The following is a 14,665-nucleotide window of genomic DNA, read 5'->3' as shown; positions in this document are numbered from 1 at the left end:
GTGCACAGACTTCGCCAGGAGCGGAAGAGTAGCCTACTGGGGTCTTGACTTGATCATTGCTCAACATGCATTCATCTACAGGAAGTTACAATTACTCAGTTAGCTAGAATATTAAAAATAAAAGAGAAATGTACAGTATTATTCAAGCTCTTAAAAAAGCAGGCCAGTTTAACTGTTTAAAAATTGATAAGTCCATCACCAACCTGGCATTTATCCTGGTTCCTAATCCACTGCCATTTCACATGAGCAGGATACTAGATTTACTCCAGGACATTCACATTCTCGAGTGTCACATTGTGCAGGTCATCTTCTAACTCAGCCTTCTTCTACTGTGTCCTTAACTCCGTTCTCTATGTTAGTGTAGGAAAAACCATCCAGAAAAGAGCTGAGGAACTCATCCACCAATGAAATAAATAAAACATCCAACTTTATGTCCTCACACGCACACACTGAATTGCAGTATTGAGATATTTTAAGTTAGGACGTGTGCTGTGATGATTTTAAACGCCGAATGGGGGATTAAGTCTGTGAAGGTTCTCAGTCATCCAGGTCATCGTAGTCAAAGGAGCTTGCAAAGAAAAGCGTCTGGACTTCTTTAAGTTACTTGAAGACGTTTCACCTTTCATCCGAGAAGCTTCTTCAGTTCTAAGGTCAAATGGTGGAGAGTCCCAGATATAAACCTAGTGGGAGTGTCACCCGACAGAGGGACAAAAGGACCCCCTGATGATCCTCTAATCGCCTGAGCCAAGGTGTGGAACTGGGTGTGGGTCCCAAACAGCCAGAGTTTTGGGTGAGCTCATTGTGAAACCTGGCCCCACCTTATCATGCGAATTCCTGAGGTCAGATGGCCCAGGGTGTGAGTGGGCGTTAAGGCGTCTGGGAAGGGATCTCAAAACTGGATTATAGATGGTAGAGAGTTGGTGTCGTAAACCACCGCCTCTGTTCAAAGATGGTCGCTCACAGTGGACATAGATGGCTTCTTTCACTCCTCTTTCAAACCATCTGTCCTCTCTGTCCAAAATGTGAACATTGGCATCCTCGAAAGAGTGTCCTTTATCCTTAAGATGCAGATGGACTGCTGAGTCTTGTCCTGTGGAGGTGGCTCTTCTGTGTTGTGCCATGCGCTTGTGAAGTGGCTGTTTGGTCTCTCCAATGTAGAGGTCTGGGCATTCCTCGCTGCACTGTACAGCATACACCACATTGTTAAGTCTGTGTTTTGGCGTTTTGTCTTTCGGGTGAACCAGTTTTTGTCTGAGTGTGTTGCTGGGTCTGAAGTACACCGGGATGTCATGCTTGGAGAAAACCCTCCTGAGTTTCTCTGATACACCGGCTACATAGGGGATGACAATGTTGTTGCGTCTGTCCTTCTTATCCTCCCTCGCTGGTGTCTGATCTTCTTTTCTGTGCCTCTTTGCTGACTTTAAGAATGCCCATTTAGGATAGCCGCACGTTTTGAGTGCTTCCTTTACATGTGTGTGTTCCTTCTTTTTCCCTTCAGGCTTAGAGGGAACATGTTCTGCCCGGTGGTGTAGGGTCCTAATTACTCCAAGTTTGTGTTCCAGAGGGTGATGGGAGTCAAACAGGAGGTACTGGTCCGTGTGTGTGGGCTTCCGGTAAACTTCGATGTTGAGGTCAAAGGAGCTTGCAAAGAAAGTGTCTGGACTTCTTTAAGTTACTTGAAGACGTTTCACCTCTCATCCGAGAGGCTTCTTCAGTTCTAAGGTCAAATGGTGGAGAGTCCCAGATATAACCCTAGTGGGAGTGTCCCCCCACAGAGGGACAAAAGGACCCCCTGATGATCCTCTAATCGCCTGAGCCAAGGTGTGGAACAGGGTGTGGGTCCCAATCAGCCAGAGTTTCAGGTGAGTTCATTGTGAAACCTGGCCCCACCTTATCATGCGAATTCCTGAGGTCAGATGGCCCAGGGTGTGAGTGGGCGTTAAGGCGTCTGGGAAGGGATCTCAAAACTGGATTATAGATGGCAGAGAGTTGGTGTCGTAAACCACCGCCTCTGTTCAAAGATGGTCGCTCACAGTGGACATAGATGGCTTCTTTCACTCCTCTTTCAAACCATCTGTCCTCTCTGTCCAAAATGTGAACATTGGCATCCTCGAAAGAGTGTCCTTTATCCTTAAGATGCAGATGGACAGCTGAATCTTGTCCTGTGGAGGTCGCTCTTCTGTGTTGTGCCATGCGCTTGTGAAGTGGCTGTTTGGTCTCTCCAATGTAGAGGTCTGGGCATTCCTCGCTGCACTGTACGGCATACACCACATTGTCACCCGAAAGACAAAACGCCAAAACACAGACTTAACAATGTGGTGTATGCCGTACAGTGCAGCGAGGAATGCCCAGACCTCTACATTGGAGAGACCAAACAGCCACTTCACAAGCGCATGGCACAACACAGAAGAGCGACCTCCACAGGACAAGATTCAGCTGTCCATCTGCATCGTCCCTTCCCAGACGCCTTAACGCCCACTCACACCCTGGGCCATCTGACCTCAGGAATTCGCATGATAAGGTGGGGCCAGGTTTCACAATGAGCTCACCCGAAACTCTGGCTGATTGGGACCCACACCCAGTTCCACACCTTGGCTCAGGCGATTAGAGGATCATCAGGGGGTCCTTTTGTCCCTCTGTGGGGGGACACTCCCACTAGGGTTATATCTGGGACTCTCCACCATTTGACCTTAGAACTGAAGAAGCCTCTCGGATGAGAGGTGAAACGTCTTCAAGTAACTTAAAGAAGTCCAGACGCTTTTCTTTGCAAGCTCCTTTGACTACGATGACCTGGATGACTGAGAACCTTCACAGACATTTCGATGTTGAGGTTGCCATTCTCTTCAATGTGCACAGCGCAGTCCAGGAAAGGCAAACAGTCGTCCTTTGTGTCTTCCCTGGTGAACTTGATGTTTTTATCCACAGCGTTGATGTGCGCAGTGAAGGATTCCACTTCTTGTGTCTTGATTTTGACCCAGGTGTCGTCTACATATCTGTACCAGTGGCTGGGTACTCTTCCTTTGAAAGAGCCAAGAGCCTTCCTTTCCACTTCCTCCATGTAAAGGTTGGCTACAATAGGTGACACGGGGGAGCCCATGGCACAGCCATGTTTTTGTCTGTAATAGCCTTCGTTGTATTTGAAATATGTAGTGGTGAGGCAGAGGTCTAACAGTGTGCAAATCTGATCGGGTGTGAAGTTGGTCCTGTCCTCCAAGGAGTTGTCTTCTTGTAGTTGTTTTCTCAGAAAATGACTACAAGAAGACAACTCCTTGGTTGAGAAACTCCTCCTGTCCTCCAAGGAGTTGGAGGCCTCCTGTCCTCCTACAAGTTGTCTTCTTGTAGTCGTTTTCTGAGAAAACGACTACAAGAAGACAACTCCTTGTAGTCGTTTTGTAGGTTGTAGGTCTCCATGTAAAGGTTGTAGCCAACCTTTACATGGAGGAAGTGGAAAGGAAGGCTCTTGGCTCTTTCAAAGGAAGAGTACCCAGCCACTGGTACAAATATGTAGACGACACCTGGGTCAAAATCAAGACACAAGAAGTGGAATCCTTTACTGCGCACATCAACGCTGTGGATAAAAACATCAAGTTCACCAGGGAAGACACAAAGGACGACTGTTTGCCTTTCCTGGACTGCGCTGTGCACATTGAAGAGAATGGCAACCTCAACATCGAAGTTTACCGGAAGCCCACACACACGGACCAGTACCTCCTGTTTGACTCCCATCACCCTCTGGAACACAAACTTGGAGTAATTAGGACCCTACACCACCGGGCAGAACATGTTCCCTCTAAGCCTGAAGGGAAAAAGAAGGAACACACACATGTAAAGGAAGCACTCAAAACGTGCGGCTATCCTAAATGGGCATTCTTAAAGTCAGCAAAGAGGCACAGAAAAGAAGATCAGACACCAGCGAGGGGGGATAAGAAGGACAGACGCAACAACATTGTCATCCCCTATGTAGCCGGTGTATCAGAGAAACTCAGGAGGGTTTTCTCCAAGCATGACATCCCGGTGTACTTCAGACCCAGCAACAAACTCAGACAAAAACTGGTTCACCCGAAAGACAAAACGCCAAAACACAGACTTAACAATGTGGTGTATGCTGTACAGTGCAGCGAGGAATGCCCAGACCTCTACATTGGAGAGACCAAACAGCCACTTCACAAGCGCATGGCACAACACAGAAGAGCCACCTCCACAGGACAAGACTCAGCAGTCCAACTGCATCTTAAGGATAAAGGACACTCTTTCGAGGATGCCAATGTTCACATTTTGGACAGAGAGGACAGATGGTTTGAAAGAGGAGTGAAAGAAGCCATCTATGTCCACTGTGAACGGCCATCTTTGAACAGAGGCGGTGGTTTACGACACCAACTCTCTGCCATCTATAATCCAGTTTTGAGATCCCTTCCCAGACGCCTTAACGCCCACTCACACCCTGGGCCATCTGACCTCAGGAATTCGCATGATAAGGTGGGGCCAGGTTTCACAATGAGCTCACCCGAAACTCTGGCTGTTTGGGACCCACACCCAGTTCCACACCTTGGCTCAGGCGATTAGAGGATCATCAGGGGGTCCTTTTGTCCCTCTGTGGGGGGACACTCCCACTAGGGTTATATCTGGGACTCTCCACCATTTGACCTTAGAACTGAAGAAGCTTCTCGGATGAGAGGTGAAACGTCTTCAAGTAACTTAAAGAAGTCCAGACGCTTTTCTTTGCAAGCTCCTTTGACAATGGGGGATTAAGTATGAGCAAAAAGTACCTAAGATTTGGAAACATGCTGTCATTGTTCCAGTTGCTAAGGACAGTTCACCTAAGGTACTGAATGATTTTAGGCCTGTGGCTCTGACTTCTTTAGTGATGAAGTCATTCGAGAAGATGATTAAGAAGGAGATTTTAATGCATGTTGTCACGTAAAGGAATGTTATTTTACTGTCACTATGTTATTATTCACATGCACGGTCATTATTTCATCATTACTTCATTAGTCTGCATCACTTATCATCAGGTTATCACCCATATTATCATGTATTATTTATCATTTAGTATATTTGCCAGAGCACGCAGAATAAAACACATTCACAGTAAGTCAGATGAGGACGCTGAATTTTAGTTGGCCTGGACCTACAATCTCACACAACTGCACACTCGTCTTACACAATTGTTATGTTCCCAAATACTGATGATTGGAAACATCTGGTTTTAAGTCTGGGAAAGAGTTGTTGTTCTGAAGAAGGTGACTCCCAGGAGTTGTTCTGACGTCATAATGGCTATAAAGCTTGTTGTAGCGAACAGAGAGAAGAAGTCCGGCTTCCCACACTGTATAATACGTGTGTGTTTAATAAATCACTTTTTGGACACTCCCTAGGACTCTGTCTGCGCTTACTTTTCCTTCCAAATCAAAAAGAACCTTACAATGTTGAACACCATCTTGACCCCTTCCAGTTCGTCTATAGAGCAGGGAGAGATGTGGAGGATGCTGTTCTCACACTCCTGCATTTCTTGAATAAGCATCTCGAGGCTCCTCACACCCATGCAAGATTATTATTTGCTGACTTTTCATCGGCATTCAACACAATTGAACCCTTCTTACTTGCTCACAGACTTTACAGTCATTTTAAGCTTTGCGCTAGTCTGATTGGCTGGCTGACAGACTTTCTGACCAATAGGTCACAATGAGAGTGAATCATGTATTTTCTGACGTGCTCTCCTCCTCTACTGGATCTCCCCAGGGTTGCTGCCTCTCACCCCTTCTGTTCATTCTGTACACAAATGAGTGTTGCAGTAATTTCTCGAACAGATATATCCTGAAGTTTGCTGATGACAAAGTGATCGTCAGTCTTCTTGTGGGGGATGAGTCAGGCCATGGGAAGTTTGTAGATGATTTTGTGGATTGGTGTGATGAGTCCTTCCTTTCACTAAATGTGTAAAAAACTAAAGACATGATTATTGATTTTAGGAAGTCCTTTTATAGCTCTTCACCTACTATCATTAAGGCTGCTGATATTGGGATTGTGGACGGTTATAAGTATTTAGGTGTGATACTTGACCATAAACTGTGTTTTGAATCTCCTGCTGATGCCACTACTAAAAAAGTTCAACAAAGACTGTTCTTTTTAAGGAAAATTAGATCCTTTAATGTCTCATCTGAGATGTTCTCTTTGTTTTATAAGTTTAATTGAATCTGTGATGTCTTTTTGTATCGCTGTAACCTGAAAGTGAAGAATAAGAATCGGTTGGGACTTCTGGTAAGAACTGCTCGTAAAAGTTCAGGGCGCTGGCAGGATGGACTTTTGGCCCTTTACAACAAAAATGTGCTTAGGAAGGCTCTTTCTATTGTTAATTGCTTGAACATCCACTTCACAGTGAGTTTGAGTTGTTGCCTTCTGGCCGCTGCTTTAGAGTACCTTTGAGGAAGACCAAAGACTCCAGGTTTCTTTTATCCCTACTGCATCCCATCTCCTTAATGGCAAATAACCGTGACCTGTGACTTTCTATTACTATTATTGTCATTATTATTTTATATTATTGTTTTGTTTACGTTTTTGTTGCCTGCTGCTAAACTAAACTAATTTCCCCTTGTGGTAAAATAAAGAATTTGAATTCAATTCAGTTCAATTCAATGGAAAGCATTTGATAAAATATAATTTAAAAATACCTCAGTGATACTGTTGCACGCGTTCTAATGAAACACTGTCAGGGTGCACACCATCAAAGGCTTCATGAGTCACTAAACCACTCAGTATATCTGCAAGGCCATCAGTGTCTTATATGACATCTCTAACCTTTTTTTTAATAGCATCAAAGAAACACTAATAGAAAATCAGCGTAATGTAAATATATTACATATCATAAGCCTAATTTAATCTCATGCAGGCCAAATAACAAAGGTACTGTTAATTGTACAGCTTCATAAATACCAATAATTTTGGACTTAATTAAATTTACATAGTTGTTCATAGTCAATGTACTTACAATATTTAAAAGTATTTTCTCTTTCATGTTGAAACTATAGGAAAGCTGATGAAATGCCGACAATCAGGTTTCGCTTTGTTGGCTTTTTTTTCAAGCAAAAAATATATATATATCATCACCTGAAATAAAGGTAGATTTAAGTTATTGCATTTGGATTTGTTTCTCTGCAAACATGACAGTATGTAAAGAAATGAAAGTTTAAATATGTAGAAATTTCAAACAAGAAGCAAGGTACGGAAGAGTAGAGCTGCCACCCAGGCAAAAGAAAAATACAAGTGTATCACGTTATAACGTGAAAAGTTTATTGTTCTAACAAGATACTTTTCCTGTTTGTACAATATACTATCATGTTTGTACAATATACTTTTCACGTTTGAACAACATAAAATCACGTTATTACAATATACATAATTATCACGTTCATACAATATAATATTTATATTGTACGAACGTGATAATTATATTGTACGAACGTGATAATTATGTATATTGTAATAACGTGATATTATGTTGTTCAAACGTGAAAGGTATATTGTACAAACATGATAGTATATTGTACAAACAGGAAAAGTATCTTGTTAGAACAATAAACTTTTCACGTTATAATGTGATACACTTGTATTTTTCTTTTGCCTGGGTGGCAGCTCTACGCTTCCGTACAAGGGATGGTGCAGAGTTATCTTATAAGGCCTGAGTTCTGCACCACTATAAATAAAGACAGAGTCAGACAGAGTGTGAGAGAGTTCAACACACACCCCCTTCCCTAATCCCACAGTGTCTTTGAAAATGTAAATACCTTGTAAATTGTCAGCAGCAGCATGTTTAAAGACAACTTTGGAACTCTTGTGGACACGTAAATGATTTCCAAGAAAATACTACAAAAATAAATAGTGCAAACTGCTACACTGTTGAGGCTCAAAAGTGCCAAAATTAAATGAATATTATTAAATTAATAAATAGATAATTATGTCATGTGCCATTAATTATTTAAAATAGTAAATGATGCATCATTAATTACACGTCTTTAAATGTGTGATTGATTGATTAATTAATTTCGTTTACGTAAAAACACATTTAATTTGTTTCATTTGAGGTCGTTAGCAGAATCTGTTGTTTGTGCTTTCAGTCACTGCTTACTAAGCAGAAAAACTGCAAAAAGCTGTTAATGAATGCAGATAAAAGTGATAATGACCAAACCATTGTCACAAGAGGGATGCCAAATGAGCAGCGTAAAGTGGTCGTTAAACTGAGTCAGGAGCCAAAGTGATATATAGAGTAGTAGACATCAAAAACACCAGGAAAATTAGAAGTAAGACACTCATAATTATCTGTAGGGACAAGGTCAGTCATCAGATCAGGCAAAAATTACAGGCCAAAAGTTGACAAGCACATTGACTGAGGACAATAAGATTGTCCTTGGACTTATTTCTGGTGTGCCGACAGCTGTTAGAGCTGAGCAGACCAAAGAAAATATAGTAGTCTCTATGGTAACCAAGGCACAGCGCTTAAAGACAAGAGGAAATAGAGATTAATGTGACAGTTTAGCTGTAATGCTAAAGTGTGTGAGTGTGTGTGTGTGTGTGTGTGGGGGGGGGGGGGGGGGGGGGGGCGGTGAAACAAGCAATGAAGAGTATATGAGCTATGCACTTAGACATTATACATCCCCAGAGGTTTTAAGGGCCAAAATTATATTAAGGGCACATTGCTGCTGTGTGTAAAGGAAAACAAAGTTAAAGTGCTAGTACTGTGAAGGACAGCGCATCTCAGATTACTGTGGCTGTGAGGCATGTACTGGAGCAGTAGTGGGAAAAAAAGAATCAGTGAAAAGAGCGTCCATGCAGTCACACTTAATGAGATCAACATTTAACTATACAGCTTATATGTCAGTATCACATTTAAAACTGTTTAAAGCTACTGGAAACTTCTCCACTGGCAGCTGTATTGGTGGATATTGGATAAATGCCACTTAAAATTGGGAGTAAAGTTTCCGCTTACATATTGGTTCAAAGTCGAGGGGCATAATGAGAAGAAAAGGCAATCTTGCTGTAGTGCTGGGAGTGTCGTAAAATTTACTTTATGAGTTTGGATGGGTTTCAAAAGTAACAGGAAAGTCCAATCAAACAACAAATGAAAAAATTTAGAATACGCATGGTGTAGCTATAATGTAACATTTATGGGGGGGGGGGGGGGTTATTATCAGAAAGTTTATCAGCACTTCAAGGTTCAAGGTTACTTTATTTCCATTTAGATGTTTCCTTATGTACATGACAATGTAGCAGCACAGTAGGGCAGAATAGTGCTGGTGGAATTAATGAGGTATGAAGTTCACCAGTCTTACAGTCTTCTTGAGAATTGAACCTTGTTGTTTTGGCCTTGATAATCCACCTCCTGCCAAAACCCACATGGTAAGATGATTTATGGGTTTCTTCAATGGAAAGGATTTTGGTACGAGTATATATATGTATATATATATATATATATATACATACACACACACACACACACACACACACATATATATATATATATATATATATATATATATAATTTCCGTTGAATTAATGACAAAATTATTTGCTGAAATGTTTATTTATTTCATTCCGGCACGTTAGGCCCTCCGTACCACAACGGTACTTAAACAGAGAAAAGGGAGGGATTGACCAAAGTGCGTGGCAGCAGCGCGAGCCATCGGTTTACTTTCCCCTCGAAGTCAGCGACAGCCACAGTCAGTAGCACAAGGTGTTGGATGTGTATAGTTGATTTTTTTGGACGCTTTCTTTTTTTTACCTAGGTACTCTTGCGTACAAAGTATGAACAAACTTGTTTTTTACTTTTCTGTCTGTGTTTTTTTTTCTTTCTTTCTTTCTTTCTTTCTTTCTTTCTTTCTTTCTTTTTTTTTTACCTTTTTTCTTCTGCAGTTTAAGGTTAATTAAATCATAACTACAACTTAACAGTATACATAATGATTTATAATGAAACGTGTTTTCTGCTTTATATCATTACTTGTGACAAATAACAAAGTTTTGAGTTAATTTTCTGGCTGTGCAGGTTATGAACTCTGTCATGTTTGTTTAAGGTGTAACTGCAGATTCTTAACTGGATTTGTCTCAACACGTTTAGCGTTTTGAGAACCTTTAACCAACAGTTGGTTTCTGTTTTGCTGAACCGCAGTAAGTTCAAAATGTGAATAACTTTGGGTTGTTATCGTTTATGTGCAAAAACAAATACAAAATACTACATAGGCGTGGGGGGGGGGGGGGGGTTAGAATTAAGTACTTTTAATACAAAAAAAAGTTTTAAAAGCAACAAAAACAAAGTTCAGCAAACCTTTAGAGAACTGAGTGTTTGAGTTATTGTTGGTGTTGATGTTACTCAAGATATAAATTATCTGTCATTAACACCAGATTTTCATAGAAAATCTATTTTCTATGAAAGATTGAGTTTGTTTATTTTTTGAGGAGGGGGTTGTTTGTTTGTTTGTGTATTTACTCTGTTAAATGTCTAGGCAAGGGGAAAAATCTGTTGATTTTTATTTATTTAGCACCAGTTTGCACAAACTGTTCCCTTAAGGTCTTTATAGTGAAAGATGAAGACTATGATAGAGAAAAACCTGACACGCATACAAGCCCCTGGGGGGAAACACTTCTTTGAGACAGGAAGAGGTCTTTGGCAAACCCCGATTCAGGAAGGGCTAGCCATCTTTACTGTGAATAGTTGGGAGATGAGTGGAAAAAGAAGAGAAACAAGTGGTTCATGGATAAGCAAAGGAAAACACAAACTATGGTAGAATGTAGATAAAAGTTTATGAGAAATTGAAGGAAAATACTTTGTGCATCATAGTAAGTTGTCTAATTGGATGAGCCTAGAGCAACTTCAGTGTTAGGCTTGGCAGTACAGTGGTGCAGTGGTAAGCTCTGCTGCTTCAAAGTACAAAGCTATTGGGTTCAAATCCAGTCGGGGACCTTTTGCATAGTGTTTCTATCCTCTCGCTGGGTACTCTGGGTTCCTCCCACACTCCCTGAATTGAATAAGTGATTGCAAAAAAGTATGAATGGTTTGCCGTCACCTGAACCAACCCTAATTGCAAGGGGGGTTTTTTGTTTTGTTTTGATTTTTTTTAAAGCGAGGCTTTAATCCTAATCACAAAACTAAGAAAATTAACTCAATTAACAATTAACTCATTGTTTTTTAATTTTAGTAAGGGTTTAGAGATGGTGAGAAAAGTTCATTAAAAAAAAAAAAAAGATTTTCTTTCAGGACAGGTTCTGTGCCTGAACTTGCCACAGTGTTTATTTACTAGGAACGAACTGGAAATACAGCAACAGCTTTTGCATTATGAGTTTTAATGACAATGAAGTATATCGCTGTGTTCCATATAACATAGCATTTCATAATGTTTTACCTGTGTTGCTGTCCTCTCTCTGCAGCATCCGTTCCAACTCTTACTCAGTCAAGATGTCTGGAGACCAAAGCAACACAAGTGAAAACCATTGTATTCCTGAAGACAACAGCTTGGTCTTCACTCTGGTTCCACCCTACATCCTGGTCATCAGCGTGCTTGGAATCATCTTTAATGTATTTGTGCTGATGGTTTTCTGCCTCCACAAGAAGGTCTGCACTGTGGCTGAGATATACCTCAGCAACCTGGCTGGAGCTGACCTTGCTCTGGTGTGCTGTTTGCCCTGCTGGGCTGAATATACAAGAAAGAGATACGACTGGCCTTTCGGTGAAAGCCTGTGCAAAGTGACATCAGCTGTTATCTACATGAATGCATTCTGCAGTATTTACTTCCTTGTTCTGGTTAGCATAGATCGTTATGTGGCACTGGTGCACCCGCTTTCCCATGAGAGGATACGCCGGCCGTTTTATGCCAAACTGGGATGTCTGTTTGTGTGGGGTCTTGGCTTGGTCTTTGCTCTCCCCATATTCATCTACAGGAAGTTAGAATTCAACCCTCAGTCAAATCTTACTCAATGTTCACTTGACTTACCTTCACTAAATCAATATCTGGCATATGAGGTGACAACCATAACATTCAGCTTCATCGTCCCTGTTATCATTATTTTGTTCTGCACTGTCAAAATTATTCAAGCTCTGAGAAAGAGGCTAATGGAGGCTTTAAACATTCAGAAAACGGATCAGAAGGCCACCACTCTCATCCTGGCAGTTCTCCTGGCATTCCTGATCTGCTGGGTGCCATTCCACGTGACAAAGATACTAGATGTGCTCCAAAACACTGGCATTCTGAAATGCCACATCACACTGATCGTCATCCAACAGATCTCTACGTACTTTGCCTTCTTCAACAGTGTCCTTAACCCCATTCTCTACGTCTTAGTAGGGAAAACTTTCCAGAAACGAGCAAAGGAACTCTTCATGTTGTGGAACAAGAATCAAACAGCATCTTTCAGCCGACTGTCCACACGCCTGACAAGTTTTAAATTGTGATCATAGCTCAAAGTGATGTGCAGGACTCCAATCTTTTGAATGTGTGCTGTGATGGTTTACCCAGTTAAATGGACAATTATTTACTCAGGCAAGGAGAAAAATGTTGTTTTTGTAATCTGAATGTTTGTTGTTTTTTTTTTAACATTGTGCATGCATTACTTTTTCTTCAGAAAGGGATATTTAGCCATAACATGTTTATTTCCTAGAGGTGGTAGTGAAAGACTGTCAGTCTGTCTCTGCTTGGTGTAGTGAAGTCTGAGCGTTCTTTGACCGTTTCTCCAGTTGGAACATAACTCCTGGCTTTGGCTAAGAGAAAGTAGCATGCAGAAGACAGCTGGCATGGAAGAAAGGCTAAAGATAACTAGCAAGTCGTCTGAAATGTGATTCATGCAACACTCATGAAGTTAAAGAATGAAAATACACTGTTAGAAAAAAAGTCACAATAGGACCTTTTTATTGTCTTGGGCTTTGTTCCATGTTTCATCAGACTCCGACAGAGGAGTGAATAACAGGAGACATTACCTCATACCTCAAACAAGTTTTGTTTTACCAACCGTCCATGAACCCATATCTGTTTAGATGTCACATTTTGAAAAATATAATTATATAACTATAATTGCAAATAATTACATTTAAGGCCATATTTGAGCTTTCGTTTGTGCTAAATTTCAATGAAGTTAAAATTCAAAGGCAAGTAAGGGTGTGGTTGTTCTTCAAAACCAGTGATCCAGTATAGCTTTCTCTTGACATCCTGTTGACATTCGTAGCATGACAGGATATGAAGCTCAAATTTCAAATGTGCCATTCTACTGCTCCATTATCGGATCAATTATCCTCTAATTGATATCTATTAGACACAATTTCAGATTTAATGCTATAATAACCCTGCTACATAATTGAATAGCATTCCCACCTTTATTTTATATTGCACATGTGATAAACACAAGCTGAGATAATGAAACAAATATGCAAAAGAGACGGCAGCAGTTTAACAGTGTTTATACTATTAACATAATATTTGCATGGTTAGATTTTCCACTTCACTTGTGTGCATGGTTATGTAGTTGGAGTGCTCTGTGCTGTGGCATGATCCAGATTTACTGCTACCAACTTGGAATGTTTCAGTGATGAACTTAAAAAAATTCAAAGAGGGATTTTTTTTTGCATTATATTAAAGTATTGTGCTTCTATTCCCGTTACATCAAAAAGAAACTCTGCGTGTATATATGCAAGGGTTTTAACCTCCTAAGACCTGAACTCTTTCATGGCATGCATTTTTAATTTTTTTTCGGGCTGACTGGGACCTGATGATTGTAAAAAAAAAAACAAAGAATTATGTGATTTTCTTTTTTTTTGACCTGATTTTCATTTCTAAGAAAAATAAGATCCACATATGAGGACATTCGCTTTAAATTTTGATAGAACAGTAGCAGTATGTCCTCACAAGTGGATATTGGGCCCTTGTAGAGAATAATAAAAAAAAACAGTCTGGACAACCCTAAAATGTGATGTCCACATATGTGGACGCCAGGTCCTAGGAGGTTAAATTTACAGTTTAAATACAATCAACAATGCTTTAAGTAGTTTATTTACTGTTTAAAATCACTGCTGGACACTGAAATGCATACCTCTTTTTCACAGCACTTTTAATGTAACACTCAATATTAATCACTTGTAGACAATAAATAAATAAAATGTTCCAGACTTCTGTTGTCCCTTGTGGTGTGGTTCTTTGTAATTTTTAATGCTTCTTTAAGCTGCCCATCATGAGTCTTACACTTTTTAAAAACAAGTCTGTATCCTCTATACTTCAGGTTCAATCTGTGGAATGAGCCCCCCCTGGTGGGCCAGTGACCCACTACAAGTGAGGATGTGGACAAAAAGTATGGAATTAAAGATTCTAAAGATAAGGAAAAATTAACATTTTGCAGATTTATAAGCAGTCTGCAGTTACTTTATATCTGTGCAATTTCAACGTCAAATTCTAATAGAAACCACCAAAACATTTTAAATAAAATGCAATTCCTAAATTTTGTAACAGTTAAATGTCTGTGTTGCACTACATGTCCCATGTAGTGCAACACAGAGCAGACGCAGACACAGAGCAACACAGAGCAGATATGGCCACAAATCAGAGATGGCATGAGTTTTATACACCGGATGGCAGCAACTCCAACAAGCCTTTATTTGGTAAGCAAGAACCAGCTCTCTATGCAAGATATGTGGTTAGTGGGCTGT

At 40.6% G+C, this 14,665-nt stretch overlaps 1 pseudogene across 6 annotated transcripts; it reads left to right on the top strand.

Annotated features, from left to right (window-relative positions):
• The first annotated feature begins 9,632 nt into the window (after window positions 1-9,632).
• Window positions 9,633-13,760, top strand: LOC146496226 (B2 bradykinin receptor pseudogene; annotated as a pseudogene). 6 transcript variants are annotated; one of them, XR_014871012.1, is made up of 2 exons: window positions 9,633-9,787; window positions 11,407-13,760. The product of XR_014871012.1 is annotated as a B2 bradykinin receptor pseudogene, transcript variant X4 (transcript). The 6 variants fall into 6 exon arrangements; XR_014871009.1 differs by having other exon boundaries at window positions 10,056-13,760; XR_014871013.1 differs by having other exon boundaries at window positions 9,634-9,770.
• The last annotated feature ends 905 nt before the right edge of the window (window positions 13,761-14,665 follow it).

Source organism: Neolamprologus multifasciatus, chromosome 19 (genome assembly GCF_963576455.1).
Source record: "Neolamprologus multifasciatus chromosome 19, fNeoMul1.2, whole genome shotgun sequence".
NCBI lineage: Eukaryota > Metazoa > Chordata > Actinopteri > Cichliformes > Cichlidae > Neolamprologus > Neolamprologus multifasciatus.
This window is presented reverse-complemented; position numbering and strand designations above follow the sequence as displayed.